At 49.0% G+C, this 20,848-nt stretch overlaps 1 long non-coding RNA gene across 2 annotated transcripts; it reads left to right on the forward strand.

Annotated features, from left to right (window-relative positions):
* The first annotated feature begins 593 nt into the window (after positions 1 to 593).
* On the forward strand, positions 594 to 1,639 carry LOC310777625. Of its 2 annotated transcripts, none has more exons than XR_014552748.1 (3): positions 594 to 808; positions 1,246 to 1,365; positions 1,548 to 1,639. It is a non-coding gene; the product is annotated as an uncharacterized lncRNA (long non-coding RNA). The 2 variants fall into 2 exon arrangements; XR_014552749.1 differs by having other exon boundaries at positions 1,246 to 1,336.
* Positions 1,640 to 20,848: the final 19,209 nt, after the last annotated feature.

The following is a 20,848-nucleotide window of genomic DNA, read 5'->3' on the forward strand; positions in this document are numbered from 1 at the left end:
AATTAAACATAAAATGTGGTTAAAAAACAAAAGAAGTTGCTAAAAGAAAGAAAGGATGTTTGGGTGTGTTTTGGTACAGGGGGATGTGTGGGTGTGGTGTCAACGTGGGCGTTGACTTATTGTTGGGCGGAGAGTATGTAGCGAATCAGTGTTACACATACAGTGGTGAGCAATGGAAGTGTCTCGACTACAGATAGGAACTGATGTGTGGGAGTGTTACTGGGGGGAACACTATGCTTGTGGGAGACTTCCGGGGGAGACTGAGCATGCGCGGGCAGTCTCCGGTTACTGCCTAGAGAGAAGCAGCTAGCTATGAGCGTGACAACCGCCAAGAGTTGGAAATAAGAATAACTGTGAATAAAGAACCCTGTACCAGCAAGAAGCCTCTGCCTCTTCAATACCAGGAACGCTACAATATGTATTGTATTTCCAATATGTGTATTGTATTTCAATGTGTGCATAGTATTTCGCACGATCGATCCACCCTCCATATAGACGGGTTCATGTGCAACGTCATCACGTAGATGCGCGCGCACGATCGGGGTAGGAAGGAAGCAGGAAGGAAGCCGCTCCACACAGTCAAAACACAGAGGCAGACAGACCGAGACAGACATGACAAGGAGCTGTGGCGCTGTAAACTGTACCAACCGTCAAAAAGACGGATGGAAGATGTACAATATACCGCGGGGATCTCATCCATTTGCAAAAAACAGAAGGAAATTATGGCTCCAGGCCATTAAAAGGGAAGATTGGGGTCCCACTGGTCCTAAAGGCGACGAGAGTCTGTGCGGTGCTCACTTCATATCTGGTAGGCTAACGTTATGTTTATGTTTGCTAACAACAACAAATAATGAGTAGCTAACTTAGCTAACGCTGTCATTGTATGATTCATACCAGTGATAGCTCATGATAGGCCCTTTCAGGGCTGTGTTTTCACTGTCTGTTTTGCCAGCTGTGTCGGCTGTGTTGTGCAGTAGCTGCCTGTCAGTAAGCTGACAACACTGTCCTGAAATGGGATAACTAATGTTAGTCAGTCATAGCATAACTTTGACTAACTGTCCAACTAAAGTTGTTGTGCATTAAATGTATCATACAGCTTTCTTTAACTCTGAATAGACATTAATGATTGATTTTGTCCGGTTGGTGCTCATTAACGTTATGGCTGCAGTTCCTGGTTTGTAAAATGTCAAACTGATGTTGGTTAAACAATTAGCAGCTAACTTACAGCTTACTCTCTCTTATCAGGAGCACCGTCAATGGATTATGAGAGTCCAGATTTTGTTCCATCAGTGTTTTCACACAGCACCCGCCGAAACACCACAGGAAAGCTGGCAAGGTCTGTGTCATGTCATGTAGAAAGTTACGGTATGGCCATTCAGTCATCATTTGTAATATAATATAATCTAACCTATCTTGGTAATGTAGCTTGTTTAGTATCTGAGAATATAAGATATATGTGTGTGTCCTTTATGTTATTGCATTGTTATCAATTAATATGTTGATAATTTTTAGCACGTTAACTTGACCATACTCGACTGTTGTCATAGATATGAAAGAAAGAGAAGGCGCGATGACACTACGGCCCCTGTTACCAGCCCCACAGGTGAAACTGAGGCGGGTCCTATTGAATCCTCTGAAGGTATGTGCAATCAGACTATTTTAGTGTTAGTGTGATAAAGAAACAGATGTTCTATGTGTGTGTGCGTTGCATGCATGTCTGTGTATGTTTGGAGCTGGCTCGTGAGAGTTAAGTAATTGTTCTCCTTTTTTGCGTTGCAGATGAAGGCGAGATGGTGCCCAAAAAAGAGATGGATCAGCTCAACCTGCAGTACAAGCAGCTCCGTGATGATTATGATGCTGTGAAAAGAGAACTGGAGGCCACACAGGACGAGAATAAACAACTGAAGCAGCAGCTTAAGCAGTCCAAATTTGGGTTTGATTCTATAAAAGACATGAACTCTAAAATACTTTTTTTTACTGGGTTACAGTCAGTGCAGGCTTTCAGGTGGCTGTTGGATATTGTAAAAAAAAGCAAACTTGTGCTTAAGGGTGGGTTAAGCTGGGAGAACCACCTCCTTTTGGTTCTAATGAAAGTCCGACTTGGACTCAGCAACAGAGACCTTGCCTACAGATTTGGACTTCCATTCTCAACTGTATCAAAAATATTAAGAGAGTGGATTCCCTTGTTGTCCTCAACATTGAAGCCTTTGATCGCGTGGCCTGATAAGGATGCAGTGAGAGCAAACATGCCCAAGTCTTTTAAACCTCAATTTAAGAAGTGTCGTTGTATTATAGACTGTACTGAGTTTTTTTATAGAGAGAACATACAATTTAAAGGCAAGGGCTGAAACCTGGTCAAATTACAAGCACCAAAACACAATCAAGTATCTGATTGGAATAACACCAGCAGGAGCGATATCTTTTTTGTCTGATGGGTGGGGAGGTCGTGCATCTGACAAGCTAATAACTTTACATTCTGGCTTTTTGGGGAAACTTGAGCATGGGGATGAGATCCTTGCAGATAGAGGTTTCCTTGTTAGAGAAGAATTGGCCAGTGTAGGAGCAACATTGAGAATCCCAAGTTTCACTAAGGGGAAGGCTCAGTTGCCTGGTTCCTGTGTTGACACTTCACGGCAGTTATCAAGAGTCCGCATACATGTGGAACGAGTGATAGGTCAGCTTAAAACCTTTCAGATACTGAACACTGTGATACCCATCAGCCAAGTCGATATGCTAGATGACATTGTAACCATATGTGCTGGTCTCACCAACATTAGGCGGACTGTGGTAGCCCGGCGTTAACTGTGTTAAAAGAACATTTATATGGGACACATAACTGTTAGGGTTTTGTTTGTTGGACTCAAGGGCAGAGACAGACAGAGACAGAATATCAAGTTGTAACACAGTTTGTTTATTTAAATGTTATTGGTTGAGTCCGGATGGACGAGATACCCAGGTTGCAGGATGGTAGGCTAGAGTCCAGGTAGGTGAACGAGCAGGCATACAGAAGTCCGGGCTGGCAGAGAGCAAGCAGGCTGAAGTCCAGGCGAACAGAGAGCAGGTAGACAGACAGGGGAGGATTGGCGCAGGTAGTCAGATGTAGGGCAGCAGACGTTCCTCTCCATGCAGGTGAGAAGATAATCTGACAGTGTCTTGACGTCTGGGCTGGGTATATGAAGCCTGCTGATTGGTGATGCTTGGCAGCTGCGATAGCTGGAGATCAGCTCCACACACCTGGCTCCAATCCTGTAATCACAACAGAAAGGAGGGGGCGAGAGAGACTAGGAGGCAGAGGTTGAGGGCATGACAGTACCCCCCCCTCTACGGGCGCCACCTGGCGCACGCCTGGCTCCGTCAGGGTGCTGGCGACGGAAGTCCCGGATGAGCGTGGGGTCCAGTATGTTCCGCCGAGGGACCCAGCAGCGCTCCTCCGGACCATATCCCTCCCAGTCGACCAAATACTGGAATCCGCGGCCCCGGCGACGGACATCCAGGATACGCCTCACGGTGTAGACTGGACCACCCTCCACCATCCGAGGAGGAGGAGGGGCGGCTGTGGGAGGGACAAGAGCACTGGACTGCACCGGCTTTAACAGAGACACATGAAATGTGGGATGGATCCTTTTAAGGGAGGAAGGGAGTTTAAGCCGAACAGCACATGGGTTAATGATGGTTTCAATTTCATACGCCCCAACGTAGCGAGGTGCAAGCTTTCGAGAATCCACCTTGAGGTAGATCTCTCGAAAGAAGCCATACCTTCTGCCCTGGAGCGTAGGCTGGAGCTGGCACACGGCGACGGTCGGCCTGGACCCGTGACCTGGAGGCAGCGCGGGCTCTTTTCCAGGTAGCGCGGCAGCGGCGCATCTGGGCCTGAACTGAAGGCACTGCAATCTCCTCCTCCTGGCCTGACAACAGAGGAGGTTGATAGCCCAAAGAACATACAAACGGAGACATACCCGAGGAGGCGTTGGGAAGGGTATTGTGGGCGTACTCCACCCAGGGCAGCTGTGAGCTCCAAGAGGAGGGGTTCGCCGCGGTGATACAGCGAAGAGCTGCTTCCATCTCCTGGTTCGCTCGCTCAGTCTGTCCGTTGGTCTGAGGATGGTACCCCGAAGATAAGCTGACGGTGGCTCCCATGGCCGTGCAGAATGCCCTCCAGACCTGTGAGGTGAATTGAGGCCCCCTGTCGGAGACAATGTCTGCAGGCAGCCCATGTACCCGAAACACATGTTGCACTAATAGATCGGCTGTCTCCCTAGCGGAAGGCAGCTTGGGCAGGGCAATGAAGTGTACTGCCTTAGAAAAACGGTCTATGACAGTAAGAACTGTGGTGTTACCTCCAGATGGGGGAAGGCCAGTGACGAAGTCCACTGCTATGTGTGACCATGGCCGGCTGGGTACAGGCAGTGGACGGAGCAGGCCAGAGCTGGGCTTTGTGGAGGTCTTGCTGCGAGCGCAGACAGAGCAAGCTGCAACATATGACCGTGTATCCTGGTCCATGGTGGGCCACCAGAAACTCTGCCGGAGGAAGGCCATTGTCCGACGAACCCCCGGGTGACAGGTAAGGCGGGATGAGTGAGCCCATTGCAGAACCTGGGAGCGGACAGAATCAGGTACAAACAGAAGGTTAGGAGGACCATTACCTGGGTCGGGCTGGGCCCTCTGGGCTTGGCGGACCTTAGATTCGATCTCCCAGGTAACGGCAGCGATGACACATGAAGATGGAAGAATGGGCTCTGGGTCCATGTTTGCCTCCTCCACCGCAAACTGGCGTGACAGCGCATCGGGCTTCACGTTCCTCGAACCGGGGCGGTAGGTGAGTGTGAAATTAAACCTGCCAAAAAACAGAGCCCACCCTGCTTGGCGTGAGTTAAGCCGCTTCGCCTCCTTGATGTAGGTGAGGTTTTTGTGCTCTGTCCACACGACGAATGGATGCTCGGCCCCCTCTAGCCAGTGTCGCCACTCCTCCAGCGCCACCTTCACAGCCAGAAGCTCTCTATTGCCGACGTCGTAGTTTCTTTCTGCGGGGGAAAGTTTATAGGACAGAAAGGCACATGGATGCAACTTGTCATCAGCCAGTGTGCGCTGAGAGAGGATTGCACCTACCCCCACATTAGAAGCGTCCACCTCCACAATGAACTGCCGGGTCCGGTCTGCCTGGATGAGCACTGGAGCGGAGACAAACCTGCGCTTGAGCTCCCCAAAGGCGGTCTCCGCCTCCGGTGTCCATCGAAACGAGATGGAGGTGGAAGTGAGTGCAGTCAGGGGGGCTGCTATGGTGCTGTAATTACGGACAAATCTTCGATAGAAGTTGGCAAATCCTAGAAACATTTGTAACTGTTTGCGGCTAGTAGGCACAGGCCAATCCAGAACTGCTGTCACTTTAGCCGGCTCCATCTCCATTTTCCCCGGGGAGATGACGAAACCCAGGAAGTGCACCGTGGAAGCATGAAATTCACACTTTTCTGCCTTAGCAAACAGTCTGTTTTCTAGGAGACGCTGCAGCACTGCCCGCACATGTTTCTGGTGTTCCTGGAGAGACTGGGAGTAAATCAGAATGTCATCAAGGTAAACAAATGCAAAATGACCAATCATGTCCCGGAGTACATCGTTGACGAGTGCCTGGAAGACTGCGGGCGCATTAGTGAGGCCGAAAGGCATCACCAGGTACTCAAAATGGCCCAGGTGAGTGTTGAAAGCAGTCTTCCATTCATCTCCATCTTTGATGCGCACCAGGTGGTACGCGTTCCGGAGGTCCAGTTTTGAAAACACTGTGGCGTCATGAAGGGGCACAAAAGCAGAGTCAATCAGAGGTAGGCAGTACTTTTTAACTGTGATGTCATTTAGTTTTTTATAGTCTATACATGGTCTCAAAGACCCATCCTTTTTGCCCACGAAGAAGGCACCTGCACCCACCGGAGAGGATGAAGGTCGGATGATCCCCGCTGCCAAGGAGTCCTGGATGTATTTCCCCATGGCTTGCTGTTCCGGCAGAGAGAGGTTGTAGAGCCTGCTAGAGGGTAGAGGAGCTCCGGGCAAAAGCTTTACCTCACAATCGTATGGTCTGTGCGGAGGGAGTGTTAATGCCTGTTGTTTACTGAATGCAGGAGCGAGGTCATGATATTCTTTTGGGACCGATGACAGATCTGGAGGTTCTGGTACTGGTAGAGGCTCAGAGGAAGGTGTCTGGGCGGAACGGAGGCAGTTGGCATGGCAGAAGGAGCTCCATGACCCCACCGTGCCGGTGGTCCAGTTGATCTGGGGGTTATGGAGTTTCAACCAGGGGAATCCCAACACTAGAGGTACATTGGGAGAATGAATGACGTGAAACTGAATTTTTTCTTGATGATTCCCAAACATGTGAAGGGACAGGGGAATGGTTTTTCTGTCCACTTGGGCCAGCAGTACCCCGTTAAGGGCTGTAGTATTTAGTGGGACATCGAGGGGCTCAGTCTCGATGCCCCACTGCTGGCACGTACCATTATGAATGAAATTCTCATCGGCTCCAGAGTCTATGAGTGCAGAGAGTGTAATGGTTTGCTGGCACCACACGATGGCGGCATCGAGCTGTGGACGGACAGGGAGAGAGGCAGTGGTTGCTCGACTCGACAATATCTCTCTAACTATTGCCGAGCCGGCCCTTTTGCTGGACGGACGGGGCAATCCGAAATACGGTGGCTGGGGTTTCCACAGTAGAAACAGGCCTGTGTGGCAGCCCGACGACGAGCCCTTTCCTCCGGGGACAGACGGACCCGGTCGAGTTGCATGGGTTCTGGTTCGGGAAAGTTTGGAGTATCGGGACGTGATGAGAACAGAGAGACGGGGGTGTCAGTACGCCACAGGGCGATTTGATCTGCAATCTTAATGGCCAGACTAATGGCGGCGTCTAAGGAATTTATTTCCCCCCGTAGTGCTATTTCCCTTCCAATCTCTCTATTCAGACCACTCTGAAATGCTGCAATGAGGGCCACATTATCCCACCCCGACTCAACAGCCAAACTGTGGAACTGGCTTATAAACTCACGGACTGGGAGTCTTCCTTGGCGAAGAGTCAACAGACGCTGCCCCGCCTGTTGCCCTCGTATTGGATGGTCGTACACTCGTTTGAGCTCGACAGCAAATCCCGCAAAGGACTGGGTGAGCGGAGAGCCCTGTTCAAAGAGAGCATTGAAAAAGTTAAGCGGGGGTCCCTCCAGTAGGTTAACCAGGTATGCAATTTTGGCAGCTTCCGTAAAGAAGCGGATGGGCTGAGCGTTGAACGACAATTGACACTGTGTGAGAAATTGACGACAGCTGTGTGGATCACCTGAGTATTTTGCTGGAGGTGGGATGTGAGGCTCCGGAGCTGTGGTAGCAGGCAGCGCTGGCTGGTCGGGCTGAGGCAGAGCGGCAACTGGAGCTGGTGTCAGACGCTCGGTGAGGCCCGTGATGGTCACACCAAGCCTCTGCATTTCTGTAGTCATGGTCCGCAGACGCTCCTCCTGGCCTCCTAGCCATTGGCCCTGCTGAGCAAGCGCTTGTCTCATTGCTTCTGCCTCTGCCGAGTCCATTTTGGTCAGATTATCCTGTTAGGGTTTTGTTTGTTGGACTCAAGGGCAGAGACAGACAGAGACAGAATATCAAGTTGTAACACAGTTTGTTTATTTAAATGTTATTGGTTGAGTCCGGATGGACGAGATACCCAGGTTGCAGGATGGTAGGCTAGAGTCCAGGTAGGTGAACGAGCAGGCATACAGAAGTCCGGGCTGGCAGAGAGCAAGCAGGCTGAAGTCCAGGCGAACAGAGAGCAGGTAGACAGACAGGGGAGGATTGGCGCAGGTAGTCAGATGTAGGGCAGCAGACGTTCCTCTCCATGCAGGTGAGAAGATAATCTGACAGTGTCTTGACGTCTGGGCTGGGTATATGAAGCCTGCTGATTGGTGATGCTTGGCAGCTGCGATAGCTGGAGATCAGCTCCACACACCTGGCTCCAATCCTGTAATCACAACAGAAAGGAGGGGGCGAGAGAGACTAGGAGGCAGAGGTTGAGGGCATGACAGTACCCCCCCCTCTACGGGCGCCACCTGGCGCACGCCTGGCTCCGTCAGGGTGCTGGCGACGGAAGTCCCGGATGAGCGTGGGGTCCAGTATGTTCCGCCGAGGGACCCAGCAGCGCTCCTCCGGACCATATCCCTCCCAGTCGACCAAATACTGGAATCCGCGGCCCCGGCGACGGACATCCAGGATACGCCTCACGGTGTAGACTGGACCACCCTCCACCATCCGAGGAGGAGGAGGGGCGGCTGTGGGAGGGACAAGAGCACTGGACTGCACCGGCTTTAACAGAGACACATGAAATGTGGGATGGATCCTTTTAAGGGAGGAAGGGAGTTTAAGCCGAACAGCACATGGGTTAATGATGGTTTCAATTTCATACGCCCCAACGTAGCGAGGTGCAAGCTTTCGAGAATCCACCTTGAGGTAGATCTCTCGAAAGAAGCCATACCTTCTGCCCTGGAGCGTAGGCTGGAGCTGGCACACGGCGACGGTCGGCCTGGACCCGTGACCTGGAGGCAGCGCGGGCTCTTTTCCAGGTAGCGCGGCAGCGGCGCATCTGGGCCTGAACTGAAGGCACTGCAATCTCCTCCTCCTGGCCTGACAACAGAGGAGGTTGATAGCCCAAAGAACATACAAACGGAGACATACCCGAGGAGGCGTTGGGAAGGGTATTGTGGGCGTACTCCACCCAGGGCAGCTGTGAGCTCCAAGAGGAGGGGTTCGCCGCGGTGATACAGCGAAGAGCTGCTTCCATCTCCTGGTTCGCTCGCTCAGTCTGTCCGTTGGTCTGAGGATGGTACCCCGAAGATAAGCTGACGGTGGCTCCCATGGCCGTGCAGAATGCCCTCCAGACCTGTGAGGTGAATTGAGGCCCCCTGTCGGAGACAATGTCTGCAGGCAGCCCATGTACCCGAAACACATGTTGCACTAATAGATCGGCTGTCTCCCTAGCGGAAGGCAGCTTGGGCAGGGCAATGAAGTGTACTGCCTTAGAAAAACGGTCTATGACAGTAAGAACTGTGGTGTTACCTCCAGATGGGGGAAGGCCAGTGACGAAGTCCACTGCTATGTGTGACCATGGCCGGCTGGGTACAGGCAGTGGACGGAGCAGGCCAGAGCTGGGCTTTGTGGAGGTCTTGCTGCGAGCGCAGACAGAGCAAGCTGCAACATATGACCGTGTATCCTGGTCCATGGTGGGCCACCAGAAACTCTGCCGGAGGAAGGCCATTGTCCGACGAACCCCCGGGTGACAGGTAAGGCGGGATGAGTGAGCCCATTGCAGAACCTGGGAGCGGACAGAATCAGGTACAAACAGAAGGTTAGGAGGACCATTACCTGGGTCGGGCTGGGCCCTCTGGGCTTGGCGGACCTTAGATTCGATCTCCCAGGTAACGGCAGCGATGACACATGAAGATGGAAGAATGGGCTCTGGGTCCATGTTTGCCTCCTCCACCGCAAACTGGCGTGACAGCGCATCGGGCTTCACGTTCCTCGAACCGGGGCGGTAGGTGAGTGTGAAATTAAACCTGCCAAAAAACAGAGCCCACCCTGCTTGGCGTGAGTTAAGCCGCTTCGCCTCCTTGATGTAGGTGAGGTTTTTGTGCTCTGTCCACACGACGAATGGATGCTCGGCCCCCTCTAGCCAGTGTCGCCACTCCTCCAGCGCCACCTTCACAGCCAGAAGCTCTCTATTGCCGACGTCGTAGTTTCTTTCTGCGGGGGAAAGTTTATAGGACAGAAAGGCACATGGATGCAACTTGTCATCAGCCAGTGTGCGCTGAGAGAGGATTGCACCTACCCCCACATTAGAAGCGTCCACCTCCACAATGAACTGCCGGGTCCGGTCTGCCTGGATGAGCACTGGAGCGGAGACAAACCTGCGCTTGAGCTCCCCAAAGGCGGTCTCCGCCTCCGGTGTCCATCGAAACGAGATGGAGGTGGAAGTGAGTGCAGTCAGGGGGGCTGCTATGGTGCTGTAATTACGGACAAATCTTCGATAGAAGTTGGCAAATCCTAGAAACATTTGTAACTGTTTGCGGCTAGTAGGCACAGGCCAATCCAGAACTGCTGTCACTTTAGCCGGCTCCATCTCCATTTTCCCCGGGGAGATGACGAAACCCAGGAAGTGCACCGTGGAAGCATGAAATTCACACTTTTCTGCCTTAGCAAACAGTCTGTTTTCTAGGAGACGCTGCAGCACTGCCCGCACATGTTTCTGGTGTTCCTGGAGAGACTGGGAGTAAATCAGAATGTCATCAAGGTAAACAAATGCAAAATGACCAATCATGTCCCGGAGTACATCGTTGACGAGTGCCTGGAAGACTGCGGGCGCATTAGTGAGGCCGAAAGGCATCACCAGGTACTCAAAATGGCCCAGGTGAGTGTTGAAAGCAGTCTTCCATTCATCTCCATCTTTGATGCGCACCAGGTGGTACGCGTTCCGGAGGTCCAGTTTTGAAAACACTGTGGCGTCATGAAGGGGCACAAAAGCAGAGTCAATCAGAGGTAGGCAGTACTTGTTTTTAACTGTGATGTCATTTAGTTTTTTATAGTCTATACATGGTCTCAAAGACCCATCCTTTTTGCCCACGAAGAAGGCACCTGCACCCACCGGAGAGGATGAAGGTCGGATGATCCCCGCTGCCAAGGAGTCCTGGATGTATTTCCCCATGGCTTGCTGTTCCGGCAGAGAGAGGTTGTAGAGCCTGCTAGAGGGTAGAGGAGCTCCGGGCAAAAGCTTTACCTCACAATCGTATGGTCTGTGCGGAGGGAGTGTTAATGCCTGTTGTTTACTGAATGCAGGAGCGAGGTCATGATATTCTTTTGGGACCGATGACAGATCTGGAGGTTCTGGTACTGGTAGAGGCTCAGAGGAAGGTGTCTGGGCGGAACGGAGGCAGTTGGCATGGCAGAAGGAGCTCCATGACCCCACCGTGCCGGTGGTCCAGTTGATCTGGGGGTTATGGAGTTTCAACCAGGGGAATCCCAACACTAGAGGTACATTGGGAGAATGAATGACGTGAAACTGAATTTTTTCTTGATGATTCCCAAACATGTGAAGGGACAGGGGAATGGTTTTTCTGTCCACTTGGGCCAGCAGTACCCCGTTAAGGGCTGTAGTATTTAGTGGGACATCGAGGGGCTCAGTCTCGATGCCCCACTGCTGGCACGTACCATTATGAATGAAATTCTCATCGGCTCCAGAGTCTATGAGTGCAGAGAGTGTAATGGTTTGCTGGCACCACACGATGGCGGCATCGAGCTGTGGACGGACAGGGAGAGAGGCAGTGGTTGCTCGACTCGACAATATCTCTCTAACTATTGCCGAGCCGGCCCTTTTGCTGGACGGACGGGGCAATCCGAAATACGGTGGCTGGGGTTTCCACAGTAGAAACAGGCCTGTGTGGCAGCCCGACGACGAGCCCTTTCCTCCGGGGACAGACGGACCCGGTCGAGTTGCATGGGTTCTGGTTCGGGAAAGTTTGGAGTATCGGGACGTGATGAGAACAGAGAGACGGGGGTGTCAGTACGCCACAGGGCGATTTGATCTGCAATCTTAATGGCCAGACTAATGGCGGCGTCTAAGGAATTTATTTCCCCCCGTAGTGCTATTTCCCTTCCAATCTCTCTATTCAGACCACTCTGAAATGCTGCAATGAGGGCCACATTATCCCACCCCGACTCAACAGCCAAACTGTGGAACTGGCTTATAAACTCACGGACTGGGAGTCTTCCTTGGCGAAGAGTCAACAGACGCTGCCCCGCCTGTTGCCCTCGTATTGGATGGTCGTACACTCGTTTGAGCTCGACAGCAAATCCCGCAAAGGACTGGGTGAGCGGAGAGCCCTGTTCAAAGAGAGCATTGAAAAAGTTAAGCGGGGGTCCCTCCAGTAGGTTAACCAGGTATGCAATTTTGGCAGCTTCCGTAAAGAAGCGGATGGGCTGAGCGTTGAACGACAATTGACACTGTGTGAGAAATTGACGACAGCTGTGTGGATCACCTGAGTATTTTGCTGGAGGTGGGATGTGAGGCTCCGGAGCTGTGGTAGCAGGCAGCGCTGGCTGGTCGGGCTGAGGCAGAGCGGCAACTGGAGCTGGTGTCAGACGCTCGGTGAGGCCCGTGATGGTCACACCAAGCCTCTGCATTTCTGTAGTCATGGTCCGCAGACGCTCCTCCTGGCCTCCTAGCCATTGGCCCTGCTGAGCAAGCGCTTGTCTCATTGCTTCTGCCTCTGCCGAGTCCATTTTGGTCAGATTATCCTGTTAGGGTTTTGTTTGTTGGACTCAAGGGCAGAGACAGACAGAGACAGAATATCAAGTTGTAACACAGTTTGTTTATTTAAATGTTATTGGTTGAGTCCGGATGGACGAGATACCCAGGTTGCAGGATGGTAGGCTAGAGTCCAGGTAGGTGAACGAGCAGGCATACAGAAGTCCGGGCTGGCAGAGAGCAAGCAGGCTGAAGTCCAGGCGGGCAGAGAGCAGGTAGGCTGAAGTCCAGGCGAACAGAGAGCAGGTAGACAGACAGGGGAGGATTGGCGCAGGTAGTCAGATGTAGGGCAGCAGACGTTCCTCTCCATGCAGGTGAGAAGATAATCTGACAGTGTGTCTTGACGTCTGGGCTGGGTATATGAAGCCTGCTGATTGGTGATGCTTGGCAGCTGCGATAGCTGGAGATCAGCTCCACACACCTGGCTCCAATCCTGTAATCACAACAGAAAGGAGGGGGCGAGAGAGACTAGGAGGCAGAGGTTGAGGGCATGACAATAACAGATATTTTTGATATTGCAACACACTTTCATATGACAGCAATTCAGAGTGATCATCTTCTAACATTTGATTTATTTTCTCCTTAGCTGGGAGCAGGGCCGTAGCCAGGGTTCCGAAATAGGGGAGGTCCAGCAAGGGAATTTTTTTTTAGTTTTTTTCCCCCCTTTTTAAGCCATATTTAGAGTAATATATCATTTTAAATCAACATTAGGATTATACTGTTGTGATGTCATTATTCAGTATATTCTCTTTCATGTCACCACAGGCAGAGAACAGGCTGTCTGTATGCAAATGTTTTATTTGATAATTTTAATGTTTTTCAATTGTATGTGTTTATGTGTTTGTTTGTTGTAACTTTGTGTTGCTGCTGTTTCTTGGCCAGGTCTCTCTTGTAAAAGAGATCTTTGATCTCAATGGGACAAACCTGGTTAAATAAAGGCTAAAAAAAAAAAAAAAAAAAAAAATCTCTGAAATATTAAAAAAATCTCTGAAATATTAGGGGAGGTCCGGACCTCCCCGGTCTCATAGCTAGCTACGGCCCTGGCTGGGAGTTCTTTATGCATCAACTGACAATGTTTTAACTGTGATTCAAAAAATAATTTTGTCCACATTAGGGCAATGGACCGAAATCTGGGAATAGTTTTGTTAGTTCTGATTTTCTCCAGAATCCCAGCAATCTCTGTATTTTATGTAGAGATATAACAGTGAAACTATGATCACAGTCATTGTTCAACATTCTCTAATCGTGTTAACTTGTAATGAAAATATTAGTGGGGACCCCCAGAATCCCCTGGACCCCACATTGAGAACCACTGCTTTAAATGCAAACTAATGAAAGCAATGTGTACTAAAAGAGAAATGCAGTTGTAAAATGTTCTCATCTATAACACATGTGAATAATTAATACAAAATGAAGAGAAATAACATTTCTGTTTGGAGGTGAATTTTTAAGACTTTTTCTTGCTTGTTAATTTTGATTTTTTTCTCCAGTGTCTGCAACTGCACTTGTCTCCATGCATTATTGGGATCTATTTGCATCCACATTTCCATTTTTTTGAGTATCTGGTAATGTTCACACATGGATAGTGGAAGTGTTGGCAGCAGTCTGGGCACTTGATCATTTTCCCAAAGCTAGGCCTTTTGCAGGAGAGACATTTGATCTCTTCAGCCAGGTCGGGGTCTTTGCGGCGACAGATAAGTTCTGGAAGGAGGTGGTCCATGAAGAAGACCTCAGCCTTGGGAATATTTTCTTGGAGAAAGGACTCATCTCTCCATAGCCGGCAAATGATGGTGCTTGTCTTGGTCCACACCATGAAATCACATTTGTCCATTTGACAAGCATACATTTGTAATTGAATCTGTGTGTAATATTGGTGAGTAGGTCGCAGATCATAGTTTTTGTCAAGGCAAAATGATGCATCAGACTCTGACCCCTCTAGTCCCTCCTTGTACTTGTATGGACATTTAATCTCCAACAGCCCTGTTCCACAGCAGGCACAGGAGAATACTCCATCAGGGGAAGCAGCCAGGTATGGCTCATCTGCTTTCACTCTTAGACCCACTTTTTTTACAGTCAAGTCCTTGTGTATCTTACTCATTTCTGTTTGGTAAGATTGCCGTGCAGTATCTTCCATTTGCCTTCCCCACATGACAGCTGGAACAGTGAGATCTGTGGATTCATACTGCATTATCTGTTTAACAACACTTTCAACTGAGGACTCCTTGCATTTAATAACCCTGTGAAAGCTACTGCCCGTTATACGTCCCACTGGATGGATGTTCCATGTTGTGCACTGTGCCTGCTCTTTAGTGACGTCCTGTAGATGTTCCAGTCTGTTAGCTGTGCATTGCCTTCTCATTTTGTCATAGCTGGCTTTGCACTTCTCGCTAAGGTCAGTTGACGACAGGTCCCTAGCAGATGGGTCATGCATAGCTGTCAGGGGCTCGGGGAGTTCATCTTCTGTTTCTGATGCTGTATCTGTCTCAGAGTCTGCAGCTGTGTTGATGGATGTAAACAGAGCAGCGTTTGGACATATCTTTTGCAGAGCCTGGAGATCTTCAGTTGTAATTGCTGTGTGTAGCAGGGAAAGTATGTAAGCAATAGCATAAAAGGGGGTCGTTTTACAGTAACAGTCTTATCAAAATCATTTATGTTAAATTAGATATTCAATTTAGTGCTGCGAGAAATTAGTGAAATTATTAGGTAGGCTATTGATTCGCCTATTGGGTACAGACAGGGGTGTAGTGCTGTGGGAGCACAGGGGAGCTCCCACACTTTTTGTTTGTTTTTACAATAGTAAAATTGGTGGTGGGGGGGGGGAGTTGTTCCCCATAGGTGCGCTCCCCAAGTTCTCCAGGTAAGCACTACACACCTGAATGAGGGTGTGCGTAATAGTTCACCAAGTACCAGCGCATTTACGCATCACCCGTGGCTTAATAACCTGCAGCCAGTGTTTCGCTCTTATTTACCTGGTACATTTTGTGGTGTTGGTGCGTGACGTAATTGGGGCAACTCTGTCAGATGTCGTTTTGGTCGGCTGAAGTTGATGTTCTTCAGGGTTTGTGGCTCTACTTTTTTTCTGGACATGTCCTTCCACTGATTTGCTTTGGATGTGCAAGCAACCTCCTCCTCGGTGCGTCTGCGCCCTGACAGTTCAACCTGCTGGCACATGATGGCTGCAGCATGACTGCAACAAGAGGCGAGACTGGAGCGATGGGTAGGTTATTAGCCAAAAAAGTGTGTGAAATCATGATCTCAGATTATCTGTTGTTTGATACTTACCCTGCCATGCATGTGCAGTTTGCCAAGGACGGACATGTTCGTCATTTCAAATACTAACGTAGAGTGCCAAGGACGGACATGTTCGTCAATTGCGTTTTTTGACGGTGGGGCGTCGATCAAAGCCTTCTGCCTCTGATGTACAAATATTATAGCTATTGGATGTGTCTAACCTATTTTACAGAACCCTTAGGTGGCGACAGTGCTCTCCACATAACAGAAAGGCAAGGAAAAAACAAAGAAGAAGTCGTTATGGAAACGGAAATCGCATCGCATCCGTATGCATTGATATGCTGAAGCACGTTACTGCAGCTGTGCCTGCAGCAGCCAATCTGCTCCCACAATTGAGCCGCTCCGGTTGCGACAGTACATCCGCACATCCACACCGTCGAGTTGTTATTATTCTCAACTGGAAGCATCGTTGCCGGTGACAAACACACGCGGAACGCTGTAAAAAAGCAGGATGTCAAGCACCCTTCACTGTGCGCACAGCAAACTCAGCAGAGAGCCACCACAGACAGGAGGAGGAGTGTGCAGTTGAGGCGGGGCGGGGCGGGGGGGGGGGGGGGGGGGGGGCACGCAGAGCAGCACACACACAACACCCAGACAGACCCAGGCAGCAGGACAGGATTGACAAACGCAAGCCAGAATATCCGATACCCACCAGCAGCAAATCAAAACCAGCAAGAAGCTGCAACCAGCAGCGCACGCAGGGGCCAGCGCTGCTGGTTGTAGCTAAAAATATTATTCTGCCAAACAAAATTCCCTGGCCTAAACTGTTTTATTGAAGGAAATTATTTTTGAGGTGTGACTACATTAGAAAAGATTAGCTTCAGAGTCAGTGATGTGCTTGAAATGATTAATTTCACAAAAGGCCAATTATCTCAGCTTCTAGAAAAAAATTGCTTTTTTTGGATGAATCAAGCTATCTTCTCCGGCTCATAACTAAAGAACGGAAAATGGGATCAATAAACTTTTTTTTGCAGATGATAGAATAGAGTCTCATCGTTCTTTGTGCGTGTTCAGTGTTTACATAGTAATATCACACAATATTCTGTGGGCCTCGAGAAATCACTGAAAACGCTCTGAAACTCTGGCACTGGGAGCGTCCGTTCTCCAAAAGTGGCTGGCACTCAATGAGTTAATATGTAGCCAAGGTCCTTATGCACGTAAACCCAGGCATCGTATGGTTTAGTTTTTAAGCCTTGTCTTTGGCTAGGTAGGACACCTGCCCTCAAAATGCAAAACCCTGAACCCGTATCATAATACTTGACCTCTTGTACATTTCCACAAAGTACATAATTATAGGCATCCAAGGATTTGTATGCACGCAGATTTTCTTTTGTGTAAACACTTGGCTTCTCTATGAGATATGTGTAGATATCTGGCCATATAATGGCGGGCCACTTGGACATATCTAAAATCCATTCATTGTCCGGAATAGAATATGGATCTGGTAATTTCTCACCATTGCTTAGTAGGCTACTAATTTATTCAGGTAATCGGCGCGGTCAGAGCTACATAGGCTTACAATATAATCGATAGGCATCTCCTCACCCTGGCATGGACTAGCTAGCTACTAGCTACCTGTCAGATGTTTGTTTACGTTAGCTAGCTGTGTGGCAGTAGGTCAGTAGGTTAACGAAGGTGAACGCCCATGCTTTGTCAATTAAAGGGACCGGCTCAACAACAAAACGGCCAAAGTAGCGAAATTATGTCAGCAAACCATACATATTTTTTGCAAAAGAAAGGCAAACACACATTTCCAACTCTGAAATTGAATTTTTATTAAGCAGTCGTCTTGCAAACAGTGCGATCTACGTGAATAGTCTACAATCTACTACAAAGTGCGAAATCTGCGTTGAGCTTTTACCCCAGGGATGCGCGCGCATCCACTCGTGTTTGTATACAAGAAACCCGTCTATAGCCAAACCGCCTTATTCCGGTCTTATTCCAACACACATGTAAAAAATAAAATATAGGAACTTCTTTGAAGGCACAATTGAAAAAACTCAGTTTAGCCTAGGCTATTGTTGTCAATTGTTTCTTGGGAGAGTTTTATTTATTTTGCACCATATATCAACTACAGGCTGAGGCGGAGCAAACTGTTGAAAGTGAAAGTAAAACGTGTCAGTTCAGAGAGCGAGTCAGACCGACTCCATTTGACGAGAGAGCAGAGCAGCAGGAGGGAGAAGCAGGGTGAGTGTTATTTACTACATTCTTATTCTTATCATTATTTTATTCAGGGATGAAACTAGTCACCTTTAGGTGACAGTCACCTTTAGGTAGCCTACATAGGTGAGGTAAAAGTCACCTTCTCACACTTGTGTTAAGTTAATGATTTGAGTGTTTTTTGTGTCTCTGCCCGGGCTGATATCTGTCACCTTTTTCCACTGAGTTTACGTCCCTGTTTATTGTAAAACCCTCTGAGTCAGTTGTCTACGGTCTTCTCCTGCGTTCTCCTGCCTATTTCCCTCTCTCTCAAAGCTCATAGAAAAGATGTAGGCTAACAGACAGTGAGATAATGACGTCAGTAAAACAACGAGAGAAGTTGATGTGGGCGGGGCCTGTACTTCACAGAAGACTGACATGACGCAGTTTATTAAACCGTTAAATTAGCCCAGTTTTATTCCATCTGTGTGTCTCTGGGAGATGAGCGTAGTTTCAGTCACATGACTCCTCATAAAGAGAGAAACGGCAGGCAGATCAGGACTTCAGAGCGGGGTGGGAAACTAATCTGCTTCATATTATATTAGCCCTACAGAGGGCCTACTACTGTAGGCTACATGCGTCGACTTGCCTACAGAGTCTGACTGGTCCGCTTGTGTTGTGTCATCCGCCTCTCGTCTCGACAGGCGGATGACACGGGCGGAGTTCTCATAAACCAGCAGTTTCACTGAAATCTGTGACCACCGTGGGTGACCACAGAGGGGCGCTGATGCACCTGTTCTACAGATTTCAGCACCTGACTGACAGTATCCACCCGACACTACAGCCAGCTGAGGATCTGCTTGAAAATGCAATTCTCATTCAAGACAAGTGCTGATAAAAAAACAATAATGAATGAAGCTAGAATAAAATGGTGTGTGTGTGTGTGTGTGTGTGTGTGTGTGTGTGTGTGTGTGTGTGTGTGTGTGTGTGTGTGTTGTGTTGTTTATGTTGAGGGTTCTCTAATAACGACACCGTTGTTACGACTTGAAGTACTTTACTTGGTAGTGCTGGTAAACAGGTTACAGGCATGGAGAGTAGTACGGCTCTGTCAGTCGCTTCCTGACAGCTTCTGAATAACCCCAGTGCGCATGCTCCAACTGTTAGGCTTGCAAGGCAGATCTAGCAAATGCCTATTTGCGCTTATCATTACATCTCCCTTTCTTGAAATAAAAGTATTTTACTTTTATGAACATAACATTTTCTTTTTTAGAATTAGCTTATGCCTCTTTAGCTTGAACTCTTAACCAGCTTAAATTTCACTATTAATAAAAGTTACTCCCCACTTCAGTGTGCAATTATAGTAATACTTAAAGAGAGCTTATGACAACATAACTTTACAACTACTGTAAACAAGTGTCCTTAAATCTGCTCAATAAGTCTCTCAGGTGGTTTCACTTGTCTTGATGATCTTTTGAGAGTTTGTTCTTGAACTCGGGCTGGTGCCTCAGGTGATGGACTCTCAATTGTGGGTTGTACAGCAGCATTGGTCCTCTGTTCTGTTGTGGTTGGTCCCATGAGAAGATCTCGACGATTCCGTCTCAGAACAGCGCCGTCTTCTGTCTGTATGGTGTATGACCTTGGTTGAACTTCACTGAGCACGGTAGCTTTCTGTGCCCACGTGTTTGTTTTGTCCTTGAACCTCACTTGGTCACCGGTATGAAGTTCAGGTAGGTCATGTGTTCCTCTGTCATAGTAGAACTTCTGCTTTTGTCTTTGCTGCTCCTTGAGCCTCTTCACCTTCTCCCCCTCTTTTGTTTTCAGCAGGTTCTCTTGGATGGGAAGGTTTGATCGCAGTCGACGTCCCATGAGGAGGTGTGCTGGCGACATTCCACACTCAAGCGGTGTTGTGCGGTACACTAGCAGGCTCTGGTAGAAGTCCGCTCCGCTGTCTTTCGCCTTGTGCATCAGCCTCTTCACTGTCTGGACTGACTTTTCCACTAACCCATTAGATTGCGGGTAGTGAGGACTCGATGTTGTGTGCACAAAGTTCCATTCTTCTGCAAAGTGTCGGAAACTTGTGTTGGAAAACTGCGGGCCATTATCAGTGAAGACCTCGCTTGGAACACCATGTCTGGAGAATATGGCTTTCATAGATGTTATCGCTGCATCTGCTGTTGTAGTGTGCAGTCTACAGACCTCTGGATACAGGGAATAGTAACCACTGTAACCACTATGTAGTCTTTTCCTCCAGAAACAAAGAGGTCAGCGCCTACTTTCTGATAAGGTCTGTCTGGCACTGGGTGTGGCTTTAGTGGCTCAGCTGGATTGCTTGCTTGATATTTCAGGCATGTGGTGCAGTTTGACACTTCATTAGTCACATCCTGATTGATCCGTGGCCAGTACATCACCTCGCGTGCTCTTTTCTTGCATTTCTCTATCCCAAGATGTCCTCTGTGGATCCTCTCCACCATTTCTTTTCGCAGACTCTTTGGGATAACTATTTTACTCCCTTTGTAGATGGTGTTTTCCACTACCGACAGCTCCGCTCTGCAGTTCCAATATTCTCTGATGTCGGGCGAGCAGTCTTGTTTCATGTTTGGCCATCCATCCATGATGGTTTTGCTCAGTCTCTGTAGAGTTTCATCTTTATCTGTCTCTGTCTTTATGAGTTCCATTTTTGCATCTGAAACTGGCAGTGCATTTGTGATCATATGCACATAAGCGTCCACTTCTTCATCCAGCTTGGTGTTCGCCGGCTCCTTCGGGTCCACCGCTCTGGACAGCGTGTCTGCTGTGTACATCAGTTTACCCGGGGTGTACATCACTTTCAGTGTGTAGCGTTGTAGCCGGATCATCATTCTTTGAATTCTCAGTGGACAGTTATTGAGTGGCTTCTGGAACAACGCAACCAGTGGCTTATGGTCAGTTTCGACACTGACTGCCTGTCCTGACACAAACTGGTGGAATCTTTCACACGCATATGTAATGCTGAGTAGCTCCTTTTCAATTTGTGCGTATCGCGTCTCAGCGTCTGTCATTGAGCGTGACGCGTATGCGATCGGTTGCCAGTCGTCATATTTCTGCAGAAGAACGGCTCCGAGCCCACTCTGT

This window comes from Poromitra crassiceps (assembly GCF_964638095.1).
Source record: "Poromitra crassiceps genome assembly, chromosome: 5".
In the NCBI taxonomy this organism is placed as follows: Eukaryota; Metazoa; Chordata; class Actinopteri; order Beryciformes; family Melamphaidae; genus Poromitra; species Poromitra crassiceps.